The sequence below is a fragment of the Nothoprocta perdicaria genome, unplaced genomic scaffold (genome assembly GCF_003342845.1).
Source record: "Nothoprocta perdicaria isolate Ctin4 unplaced genomic scaffold, notPer1 scaffold_15, whole genome shotgun sequence".
Classification (NCBI taxonomy): Eukaryota; Metazoa; Chordata; class Aves; order Tinamiformes; family Tinamidae; genus Nothoprocta; species Nothoprocta perdicaria.
Window position 1 is genome coordinate 6,549,356 of NW_020454649.1, and position 12,214 is coordinate 6,561,569.

At 46.0% G+C, this 12,214-nt stretch overlaps 1 protein-coding gene across 3 annotated transcripts in view; it reads left to right on the forward strand.

The window, feature by feature from the left end:
* MICAL2 (microtubule associated monooxygenase, calponin and LIM domain containing 2) overlaps positions 1 to 12,214 on the forward strand; it is a 70,740-nt gene that overhangs the window by 17,138 nt on the left and 41,388 nt on the right. For all 3 annotated transcript variants that reach the window (XM_026034701.1, XM_026034700.1, XM_026034702.1), the window contains exon 2: positions 2,111 to 2,229. The gene's annotated coding sequence lies outside the window, so the exon portion shown is untranslated. The remainder of the gene's footprint in view (positions 1 to 2,110; positions 2,230 to 12,214) is intronic.

A 12,214-nucleotide genomic window follows, 5' to 3' on the forward strand; every position in this document is an offset into this window, starting at 1 on the left:
AAACTTGTGGGAACACTGTGTGTCTATAACATATATGCGTAGTATTTTGCACTCGTTCCGTGGCGGGCGGCACCTGCCCGCGGCTCCCGCGCGCCGTCCCGCGCTGCCCTGGGGGGCGGGGCGGCGGCTGCAGGCCCCGCCCCCGCCGCTGGCCCCGCCCCGCCGCTGCCCCGCCCGTCCGTCCGCGCGCGCGGAGGGTGCCGCGCGGAGCCGGGCGCGGAGGGGCGCGCGGGACGGCGGCAGCGGCGGCGGCAGCGATGCGGGGCGACGCCGCCGGCGGTGAGTGCGCGGAGCGGGGCCGGTGCGCCGGCGGAGCAGGTGCCGGGAACAACCTGTTGCGCGTGTTTGTTTTGTTTTATTTTATTTTATTTTTCCCCGCTGTGAAGCGGGGCTCGGTCCGTGGCCGCTGCCCTGCCGCGTTTGTTGTCACCGTTTGGGTGTTTTCCCTGGTCGCCGGAGCGAGCTGAGCTGGGCTCAGGCTGAGGCTGCGGGGGCAGGTTTATTTGCCCTGAGGGTGACGGGGTTGAGGGAGCGTCACGAAGTTCTCCAAGGAGCCGGGCTGAAAAGAGACCTGGAGGTCCCCGTGACTTTTACCTCAGCATGAGAGCCCAGACTATTATTTATCTTTTACCAGGGAGGCTCCAGGACTGGAGCTGTGCAGCTGAGCGCAGCCCTGCGACGGCTGCGGCCTCTGGGGCCCGGCCACGCTGCTGGTTTTGAGGAAGTTCTTAATCCGCCTGTGACTCAGTTTCCTAATCTTCAGAGTGCTTTAATGAAACTTGTCGCACTTGCCTCCCAGGGGTATTATCATCTAATTGATGTGGGTGAAGCGCCTTGGCGAGCCAGGGCGAAAAGAGGGCACCTGCCTTGCTTCGCTCTGCCACCCGGCAGTGGCTGCTAAAAATACGACATGGGTGGGAGAACAGATTAGCCAGAAAACAAGCTGCGAGTCGTGTGTGATGGCATTTGCGCAAGCGCCCCACAGGAGCGTGTGTCTATCTGTAATTAGTTTGAAGCACCTGGGCACCTGAGCTCCCTGGTTCCCTGGATGCTCCGGTTTATTGGCGCCGTCTCTGTGGGACCGTCCCATGGGGTGGCCCTTGCTCCTCAGGAGCAGCCCCGTGCGCCGCTGTCCCCGGTGTGAGGAAGTCGGCAAATGCTGGAGGAGCTGAAGCGGCCCTGAATCACTAGCAAGCAACGTGTTCTCATCCTGCTCAGACCGCATCTGCGCTGGTATCGGGTTTTGTCATCTCTCACTTCTTGTATTGGGGAAAAACACGCAAGAATCTTAATTCTCTACTTATAAGTTGTTTTTAAAATGCGAGTGCTGCCCTTGTGTCTGTCCCTGTTTCAGTCACTAGCTGCAGTGCTCCCCCCGCTGTGGGTCCAGCCCCGCCTCCTGCCCCGGCAGCCTCTCCATTTGGGGCTGATAACGGGCGTTTTGGGGCTGCGGGGTCGTGAGCAACAAACTTCAGAGTACTTAGGTTAGTTCCCTAAATCAGCTGCTGCGAGTAGCGACACCTAGTTACAGCACAGGCGTAATGGTCACTTTTCAGTTTTAAACCCAGGTTTAAAAATTCTCAGTCTTTTTTTCTTTTTTTAATTTCTTTTATTTATTTTTCCCCCTGATGTTTGGCTTCCTCCACGCTGTGGGACAGTTTGTTTTACGGCTGGACTGACTAGCTTGGTACCTGTGCGCTTGGACTGTGTGTTTTATTCGGCTCTGCTCTTCTGCTCTTGTTGCTGTCAAACACATGCCGTTCTCTACATTGGGAAGACCTGTGAAACTGGTACCTGAGGAGCAAAAGCTTTAGAACACTGCTTGGTGCTGGTTAACTCTGTTCTCTCCATAGCACTAGGCAAAAAAATACTGGAGATGCAGTTTATAATGCAGGTCAGAGGGATATGAAGCCCTGATGGAAAGCCGGGAGGAGGTGGCATTTGGATTCCTCTTGCTGTGCTGCCACTTGTCTTTGGCCTGTCCCTCCCATAGAAACGGGTGAATGCTTAGCAAGTTGTGGTAGTGTGATATATAATATGTAAAGTACAGACGTATAGAAACAAGAAAATAATCTCTATTTAAAATGTGGATTTTGTTTCTTGCTCCTAGTGTGTCTCAATGTTGCCCTGGGAGCGGAGGGCAGCCTGACATGCCCAGCGCTGGAGCTGAGGTTGCTCTGAGGCTTGCGAGCAGCCCGGATCGGCCCCAGTCGTGTCCAGGCTCTAGAGGTAAGTGCCATCTGAAAAGATAAGTGTCTCTTGCTCTTCTAAGATATTCTGAAGCAGCAATTTCTTGGGCCATGTCTCCTTCCTTGCACAGGTGAGAGAGCTTGTTTTGGGGATGGAAATGTTCTTTAGGAGACCCTAAACTTGGGGAGGTGCCTGCGATCTGTCCTGCTTCCCTGTGAGCATGCTGCAAGATGCCTGCCTCTTCCAGCACGTACCTTGTATCTGCTCCAGCTGTCTCACTGCTCTGGTATTTTATAATTAGCATCTCGAAAACTCGAGGGAAAACTTTCAAATGCCATGTATTTCCCATTGGGAATCTTCCACGTGGCTGCAAGGTTTGTTGTGAGTCCTTGGTAACGTCTAACCTTCCTCAGGAGCTCCTGATCTCAGCTTAGCTCCCCTCTGTCGCGGCCAAGTCCTGTGCCCTGCCGGCCGAGGCTCTGCTTCCCAGGGGCTCCGTGGAGGGAGGCGAGGAAGGAGCCCCTCTGCTTTGCTTGTCTTTGGGACCACGTTTGGGACCACAGCACGCTGCTGCTGCAGAAAGAGTTCTTCAGAAAGGATGTTGGAGTTGAGGACCTTCTAGTATCCTATATAGCACTGACTCCAGAAAATGCAAATATTCTATATTAAGGATATTAAGTGTCCACTGAATCAGTGGCTGTGCAGATACATAGTTAATAATGTATTATGACACATTCTGGAAATTGCTCAGTTTATTTTTGACATGGGGAACATGACTAAGACTACAACTCTTTCATCTACACATAGTTGCATTTACAAGCAAGTGAAAACATCCCCAAACTGATCTTTAGTTGTATTTAGAGTCTGCCTTAGCTCCATTAAAGGAAAAAAGGAGAAAAAAAAATGACTTGTGCTCAAATGTGAGCTGCTATCTAACCCTTTACCTATGCCAGACTTCCGTTCCTCGAGCATGTTTTTGGTTCTATTTTCCTCTCAGTTTTTGTGAGCAACGTACAGCACTCACAGAGGGGAGGGAAGCCTGGTTCCTTTTCAGGACAGGTAGACACTACCACTGCACTAATTAAAACAGACACTTAAAACTGCTGTTAGTTCAAGTTTGTTTTTATTTCTGTGTCCCAGTAACACTGATGTAAGTAGCATAAAATCTGAACATGAGTTCATTTCTCCTTGCTTTTTTTTTAATCTCCCTAAGCTGTGATGATAAGACCTTGTGAGCAGAAAATATTTCTGAAGAAAAACAGCAGCTCAGAGATTTGCCTTCTCTGTTACTGCCCACTTTGTGTTTTGCTAATTGGCTCAGAATTGGCTACGTATTTGGGATGCGACTCCTTCAGGCAGATAACTTATTGTGTGCTGTTAATATATGCTTTAGATTTTTTTTTTTGTCACCGGCACTTCATCTGCATTGATCTAGACAAATTATGCCAACGGTTCCTCTACGTGCTACATTCAGCCAAGTGGCTATTGCCAATCTGGATTTTTAAAATGACTATGCTCAGTGTTGTAAATGTGTTGTTACAGAGTTCTGACTTCTTAAAAAGCAATTTCTTTGAATCCCCTAGTCCGTCATAAACCCTTCTCAGACTTTTTAAGCTTGCAGATAGATCATTGCTTGTGCGAGAGGGTGTTTAGATTTACGCTTGTGTGTGACTGCTATATCCAAGTGTCAAAATAGGATTTCCAGGGCCATGAGGAACTTCTCTTGGGCATATGTGGAGATTTTTGTAATCATCTTTAAATTGTTTTATGGCAATTTAAATATCTAGAAAATCTGCAGTGAAAAAGTGCTAAGATTTATTTTATGTAGAATTATTTTTAATGCTGAGTGCATCAAAATGGCCCTTACTTTACGTAACATATACAGGTACTGGGTAGCATGTTGGAGCGCTTTTAAATTTTTGAAGATATTTGCTCCAATCTTTCATTCCTGAGTAAAATACCGAGGAGTTCAGCATAAAAATATTATCAGTTCCAGGAAAAAGGTAGAGCAAAAGCTGAAGCAAAAGCAGGATGTGTGATTTTTGGTGTTCTTTTTTTTTTTTTTTCTTCTCCCCTCCTTCCTTGAGAGGACTTGGGTTTCTCCTCTGGCTGAGGTGAGTCCCTTCTGTGTGTGCTGTTTGGAACATGTGGTAGCCTTGGCCCTCAAACCTGTGCACGTGGGGCAACATAGATGGATTTAGAGAAACCAGGATAGCAGGGGAGAAATTCATCATGTCCCACAGTGTTTCTGCTGACACACTTTACAGCTGAAAAACCCTCTTTAGTTCAACACCACCCTTGACAGGCTTTATTCTACAGGGTAGCGAGTGGGTGGTTTGGGTTCCTCTTACTCATCGTGGCAGTTTCCTTTTGCAGAGGATCATCTCTCAAACGTGCTTGTTATCAGGCTGCTTATTATGGGTTTTCTTTGCGCTGTGTCACCTTGTGCTGAGCTGGGGAATAATGTTTAAGTAGCAATTTGAACTCACTAGGAGAAGATTCAGGGCTTGTGTTGCAGGGAGTCCTGGGGGTTGACTTCATGGTATTGAGTGTATAGTTAAGATGATCTGTATTTTTATCCTCCTGTTCGCCTCTCTCCAGCTCAGCAGTGGGTCTGGCACAGTGTGTGCTCCTGAGCCTCCCTTGCTGTTCTCCCAGTGAGAGATACTTCCCAAGCTTGTACAGCACCTCCACAGGTGTCTCCTTGCCTTCTTGAGGGGCTGGCTTTCTGAGCAAGAGGGCTTCCTTCTCTGGGCCTAATTTCCATCCTAATTGCTCTGGAGGAACTACTAATGAAACATGATGCTGGCGTTTGGATAATTGAAATGGATGAGCTCTCTTTCAGATCCAAACTGCTTGCCTGCTGCTCCCTCCTTTCCCTGAGCGCTGAGAATTCCCATGGTTGTCACCTGCACTTTTTATTTTTTTAATCTCTTCAGAAAATCAGGAGTCTGTGTAGGTTATGGCACAACTGTAGGACAGCAGAATATTGAAGTCTGGAGTCATGCTGCAGGTTGCCGAGTTTTCCTTCGTGAGGTGGATGCAAAGCACGGGCGTTTTCGGTGCCTTGGAAGCAGCTGCCGCTTCTCCCGGCGACGTTTGTGTTCATCGGTGTGGCTGGATGAGCGTCAGAAATGTGCGTGCGTTTGGGGCTGGGAAACCAGCTCTGCAAACACCAACTATTGGGGCATGATCTGAAGCTGAGTTAAGTGGATGTAACCGAATATTTCATGCTGTAATTGCCCTCTGAAACGGTGCCTCGGTGCTGAGCCAACATCAGAAGGTGTTCTAGCAAATGCACTAGAAAGAATGAGCTTCGTGTGCTGAACTACGTATATCCCGGTAGCAAACCTGTTTGTTGGGACAAAAGCCACCCTAGTACTATTGTTCTGATGGGATGTGTGTGTGAGGGGGAGAGGGATTAAGGGTGGTTGATTTTATTTCCTGGAAGTGAATAACATACATTTTTTCAGTGTATAAAGCGGATATTACTCAGTTTGTGACCTGCTTCCTAGGAAAAGCGTCTTGAAGTGAGGATTGGTCTAAATCTGTTGTCTGCATTGCTGCCACGCAGTATGATGTGATGCTGTCTTGCCCCAGCGGCACGCGCTGTGCCACCGAGTATAAATAACCGTGCATGTTGTGCCGCCACGTATAAATAACCGTGCGTGTCAAGGGTAATTTGAGACAACGTGCCAAATATTTCATGAGGCGCTGCCTCCTGTCCTGGGTACCTGGCACCCCTTTGGGAGCAGGTGCTGGAGCTGCGGCTGCAGCGGAGGGGTCGTGAGTAAGGGAACATGGGCCGGGCTGAGCGGCAGGGCTGCACGAGCAGCGCAGCGGGACAGGTGCCTCTGACTTGGAGCTTGGAAGCTTCAGTGAGGGATGGGAAAATATGTTAATTTTTTTCCGTTAAAATATTTTAATTTTAATGCTGACCGCCTTAATGCACATTTCCTATTCCCATTTTTTTTAAAGGGGAGGCAAAAATCCCTCAACTATCAAGATACCAGAAGGGGAAGGCAGTTTCTTCTCCCTTAACTTGCTCCTGCAAAAGTGCTAAGAGCAGGTGTATTTTTTTTTCCTTTCTCTTTCTTTCCTTTCTTTACACCAAGAAAAGGAGTCCTTTATTTTTTCCTGTACAGATCCATGTAGAGGGGTTTCAGTAATACTTCTGGTGGCTTTTTATGGTAATTGCAGAAGCTTGGTAGCATCTTAAGGCCCTCTTTATGCTTGCATTTAAATACATGTCATGGAAGGGGTGTGTAGCCCCTACTTTATTGTTTGGCTTAATGTATGGACCGATGCTATTAGTAACATGTTTACAGAAGCCTCTTCAAATTGAGTTATGGAGTCAGAATATCTGTTTCCCACATACAGTGCATTTATGGTGCAGTAATACAATGCAAAAGGGATTGTACAGCTTTTTAAGGGCAAGGTGGAACACTAATATGTTGTTCACAACACTTTTTGCCTTATAAAGGTAGGCCCAAGGTGCAACCTGACCTTCAATAAAATAGACAAATGACCTGACACTTGTTTTTTGACCCAGCTTCTTTTAAAGGAGCATTTATATGAACCGTTCAGATGGCCAAATAAAGTATGTAGTTTCATAAAGCAATGCCAGTTTGAAACTCTTGACCTTTGAGATGAAATTTTCTTTTACTTAGTTTTTGCATGTCAAGTTAAGCATTCAGAGGGTTGTAACTATAGAAGGTGGTAGGATGCCTCTTCCCCAAAGGATTTGGGCTCCTTTGAAATCTCAGCCTGATACAACCCTAAGTATCTACTTCTGGAAAAGAGCTGTGTGCTTAAGTGATGCTTTTAGTTCACCATTCTTTAAGGTAAATAAAGGAATGGCATATAATGTGAAGCAGGCCTGTATTTGCATCCAAGTTTTCATTTAGAAGTAAATATTGGTGCAAGATATCACAGAGTTTTCACTCAAGTAATTTAGTACTTGGAGAGCCTGCAAACTATTGCTATCCAATTTTGGGGGGACCTCTCCAGAAGTAGCACATAGACAAGGAAAGAATTGCCAAGCTTTCCCCTCTGCCTGCCTGAGCAGCTGCCCTGCAACCAATACACTGCTCTGCACGCAGGATTTATTGAAAATGTATGGGGGAAAGGGAGTGACTGCTACTTCTGCCAAGCAGAAGGCAAATGAGCTTCCTTCGTTGCTTTATTTGGCTTTCCTCTTAGATAGCAAAGGACTCTGTCAGGTTGTGATCGCTGCTTCCGAGGAGTTCATGGAAGTCTTAGTTGCATTTATTTTTAATGACTCTGTTTCTCTAATGAGAAAATTACACCTCTTGTCATGCTAAGAACAGCTCATGTTTTCAATCCACTTTTCTTTCTTTCTGTGTGGGTTTGGCCTATTGTCTAATACTTTATGATATTATGCCAGAAGTAGGGCAGAAATTGTTATTTGTAATTTTGGAGGAGGTGGTTAAGCAGGGTGATCTTTTTTTTTCTGTGCATAATGATTTCACAATGATTTTAATGATTCTTGTGGTTTTTTTTCTGGAGGATGATCTCCAGAAGAGAGAAGAGCTTTTCCTGACTTTACCAGGGTTTCCAAATGATGGTTCTAGGCTGGCCGTTAGAGGCTGATGGTGATAGCAGGCACATGCAAATAGTTGTTTCATGTTTGGGGAAGCATATTCTTATTTTTATTTTCTCATTTTCACTTGATGCTGTCTGGAGGGGGCAGATGCCACCCTGCTTGTGGCAGAGCCGTCCTCTCCGAGCTGCAATTTTAGATGGCAGGGTTTGTTTTACAGCAGTGGTGCAGGGTAATGAGAACCCGGCAGCACTAAGGAGAGCTGGAAACAGCTGGGCTACCCGCTTGCGCAGCGTGCTGGACACCCGCTCCAAACGGTTCCTCCTGACGTTGCCCACCAGTATCGCCTAGGTTTTTATAACTGCAGAGACCTCTGCAAGAAGGTGACTTAAGTGGCTGTCAGACATGGGCCAAATTTAAGTTGCTCATTCTGGTTTCTGCCATTACCATTTCCTCCTCTGCTTTCTTCTGTTCTCTAACCGTATACCAGGTTATATCCCGATCACTTTTGCTTAAAATTTAAAACATCATCAGTGAAATTCTCAGCTTTGTGCTGGATTCCCTGGCAGACTCCAGAGGACAGGAGGAATTAAACTAGAATATAGTGAAATCTGCTTGCCAATTCTTGTATTAATTGTGTTCCTACTTGATACAAACACCAGGGCTTTCTGGTTGGGGAGCTGCAAGTCTGTTGGGCTTATTATACCTCCTAGCACATTAAGTGTCTGTGCCTATAAGGTTACCAGGGCTGCCCCAGGCTCCCTGTGTGTGCAGGCTGGGCTCTCAGCTTTAAAGGCTGTATCCATGGGGAGCATCCGGACCCGTTTTGGAGCGGAGCTGCTCGGCCGTGCCGCGGATCCTGCCCGCGGCTTCCCTGTCCACCCAGGCCCACGCGCGGCGCTGACTTGCTGGTGCCTCCGACGTGGCGGGTGCTGCGGCCACCCGGGCGCCGCGCAGGGGCCTCGGGGAAAGCGCCCGCTTGGTTTGCTACCTGGTGCTGCGCTGGCCCCTTGGGAAAGGGAAACACCTCGGAGAATTGTCCCCTGTGCAGAGCCACGAGCTGCCTGCAGAGATGCTGTGGTGAAACATCTTCTGCAGAAGCTGGTTTGTAGTTAGTTGATCCTGCGGATTTTAGGACCCAACAAGAGTGCAGGCTGCGTTTTCCTTTTTTTCTTGTGACTTGCATGCAGAAGCATCTTGCATGATGATGCTTGGGATGTTTGCATGCTCTAGCATCTGCCTCCTCTCCTGTTCGATAGCTTCACACCAGCTGGATGTGAGCTGTGTCATGCGTGTGCTGAGCAGCCTGTTTTTAACTTCAGTTCGGAATTGAAAGGGGAAATACTGTGCTTTGCATGCCTCATACTTAAGCTTTTTGCTTTAGAAGGTATGGCTCCTTTTCTTGATATTTCACTGTCGCTTGTTCATGCTCTTTGGGGATTTGAGGAGCAGTGAAGTGGGTGAAGAAAAAGAAAATGTATCTTGTTAATTAAAAAAAAAAAAAAGAGAGAAAGGAAAAGAAAACTAAGTCTTAAGTCCTTTCTGGAAAGAGTAGCAAGAAGTGTCCAGCACTAAGTTTGAAGCTCTTTCCTCCCTGTGTACATCTTAGCGTCTCCAGTTGGCTTGTTTTGTTTAAATGCTTTTTGACGAGAGGATTTTAGATTAGACCCTAATCCTCACCCCTTTTGATGAGAAGTTGGATTAGAACTCAAGAATTTCCCAATACTTGTTGGGGAGGGGACGCCTGAAGACCCGTGCAGTCAGTTGGTGTGTTGGGAAATGCGGGTGCAGTGCTCGGTGTGGATCGACCTGTGGGGCTTCCCAGCTGCCGGCTGGTGCCATGGCCCTGGGATGGGACACGGCTCCCCGGGCTCGGAGCCCCCTCAGTGCCTTGGAGGGCTGGAAGCTCTGAGCCTGAGATCCTGCCCCAGTAATCAGGTATCTGGCCAGATTGCAGCGTCAGGCTCTGCTAAAGCAAAATTACCTTGACCCAAGATGTTTTCATAAATCTCTTCTTTTTAAAACATTTTCTCCAATGAAGCTGGCTCTAATCAGGATTGTTCTGTACCAGACACTGCAAACCTAGGACTAGTTAATCCCTTCTCCTTGAAAATTTCAGCCTTGCTGAGAGTCAGGGCGCCATAGGAGCCTTTGTTGTGTCCCTGGGTAGCTGTAGGAAGGTGAAGAAAACTCATGTCTTTAATCTGCTCTGGAGCTGTGAGCATTATGTTCAAAGTGGCAGTGAATAATTGCTGCATCCATCGTTTTGGAATCCCACACGGATGTAGCCTTTCCGTGTAACTTGGTGTTAATAGATGGGAGTGAAATGGTTTTATTGGTCATGAATACATGAGAATGAAACATTTGTCTTGGATATCTGAAATGTAGAATGTTTTAACATGACTGTTACGGTTCTCAACTTGGACATACTCAACTCCTGAAGCCGCTCTTAATCTTAACTTTCAGGTACGTGTAGATGTTGGCCAAACCTGCCTACAGATTGCATTTTTCTTTTCAAATTTGGGATCTTTTGTACAGTAAAGCAAATATTGGCACTAGGTGGCTGTGAGGAAAGTAACTTTTGAGAAAGTTTTGAGAAAGTTACTTCTGTTCACATTCCCCTTTGTTGCCTTGCGGCCTTAGGGACTTGCATTCCTAGCGTGCAAACCCACTAACAAGAAATGACGTACAGGGAAGTGGAAAAATTAATTTTCCAGCTCAAGGAGTGACTAACAGAGTCAGATGATAACATCTTTTATGTAGGTAAGCAGAGCTGCTCGTGTTCCTTAGGTGATAGGAGGCAAGTGGCCAATGTGGCATGAAGGCTTTAATGAGAGAAGATGCGTCCTCCTCTTCTGACCTTCAGCACTGTTGAAGGTGCAGACATGGTGGACATAAACCTGAGCCTTTTGGAACCAGGCTTTACTATGTGGGTGACCAATTGCTCTTAAGGACTTATTCAGTTTACATGCTTCTTAGTGTGCTCTTTGCGTGCTTGAGATGATGAATCACAATTGAATTCTATGTGACCATATCCTAGCTCGCCTTGTGAAAACAAGGACATCAGTTTGCTGTCATTTCTGTTATTGCTTAATTCTCCTCTGCTTCCAGAGGTTTGTTTGAAGGAGCTATTTCCTGATGATTTATTCCCACTATGTTAGATTTTTTTTCTGATGAATTTTCCCCAAATAATATTTTGAGATAAATTCTTTGTCTGCTGAGAGGGTTTTTCTGCAGCAGAAATGGATGTTTTTGTAACTCTATTGGAATTTTTGTTTGAATTTTTTATTTGTACTTTGTTTTTCTTTAGTCTTGGGGAAGTCGAGATTGAAAGAAGGTAGAAATCCTCATGCACATTTTCTTTCAAAAATGTCTCCGCTTTCAATAGCGCTGTCTTTTCTAATCTCTTCTGGTAATTGAGTTCTGCTTGCAAGGACAAAAAGAAAACAAAAGAAGATAAAGCAAACTCTGTAGCTTTTATTCTCTTAAGAGCATAAAGGTTTCCTCGCATGGAGTTGGGTGTTTAAGTTCAAGCTGAGTCTTGCGTGGGTGTCCCTGGCTCTTGGGGCTCTCGCTGCAGAGCTCCCGGGGCACCTCAGGGGCTCATCCCTGTGGTTTGCCCGGTGCTCCAGGGAGAACCAACAAAATAGTGTTTGTTTCCACATTGCTGACTAACCCTTATTCCTGCTTTGTGCATGTGCTCTGGGCTGATGGAAAAACAAATCACCACCTCCTTGTAGTCACTATCCTGTAACTATTTTGCTTTGTGAACTTGATTCTGTGGCACTGATGGCAAAGATGGGCAGGATTTTCACAGAGCCTGAAGTACTTTCATACAGTACTTTAATTTCATCATGTACTAACATAATTTAACTTAAATAACAGGCGCCTTTTCTTAAAAGGCATTCTGGCTTGCTGGCTCATGTTAAGTTCCTTTTGTTTTTTTCTTTTTTCCCTTTGCTGTCATAGTCCCAACCCAGAACCAACAGATCAACTTTCTAATGTTGTTTATATTGTGTTTCAATTCTTCTAGAGCAGAAATTGAAAAATACTCTTTCTTGCAACCAGTCTAAACAAGTTTTAATACGCTATTTATGTGTGACATTAACCTTTAATGAGTGTGGCTTAATCATCTAAAATTATCTTTGAAGATGAAGACGCTATAGAAAATTTGTGACTTTATTATAGAGCTTTTAGCACCTCTGTTAGAAAAACTATTTTCAAAATACTCACTGCAAGCTTCTCTTTTCTGAGTCTGGATGCTACTTTTTTCATTTAATTGCCTATCTGGAAGACTCATGAGGCAGGGTGCGGCTTCCAGCTCTCCAGCAAGTTGGTCAATTAAATTCTAAATTCTATGAAAACTACGTTCATCTTATTTAATTATGTTGTCTGTGATTCTTAAATCCTTGTGTCCTTGCTGTGCTTCCCAGAGAAGGCTGGAAGTATGGAAATGAGTGT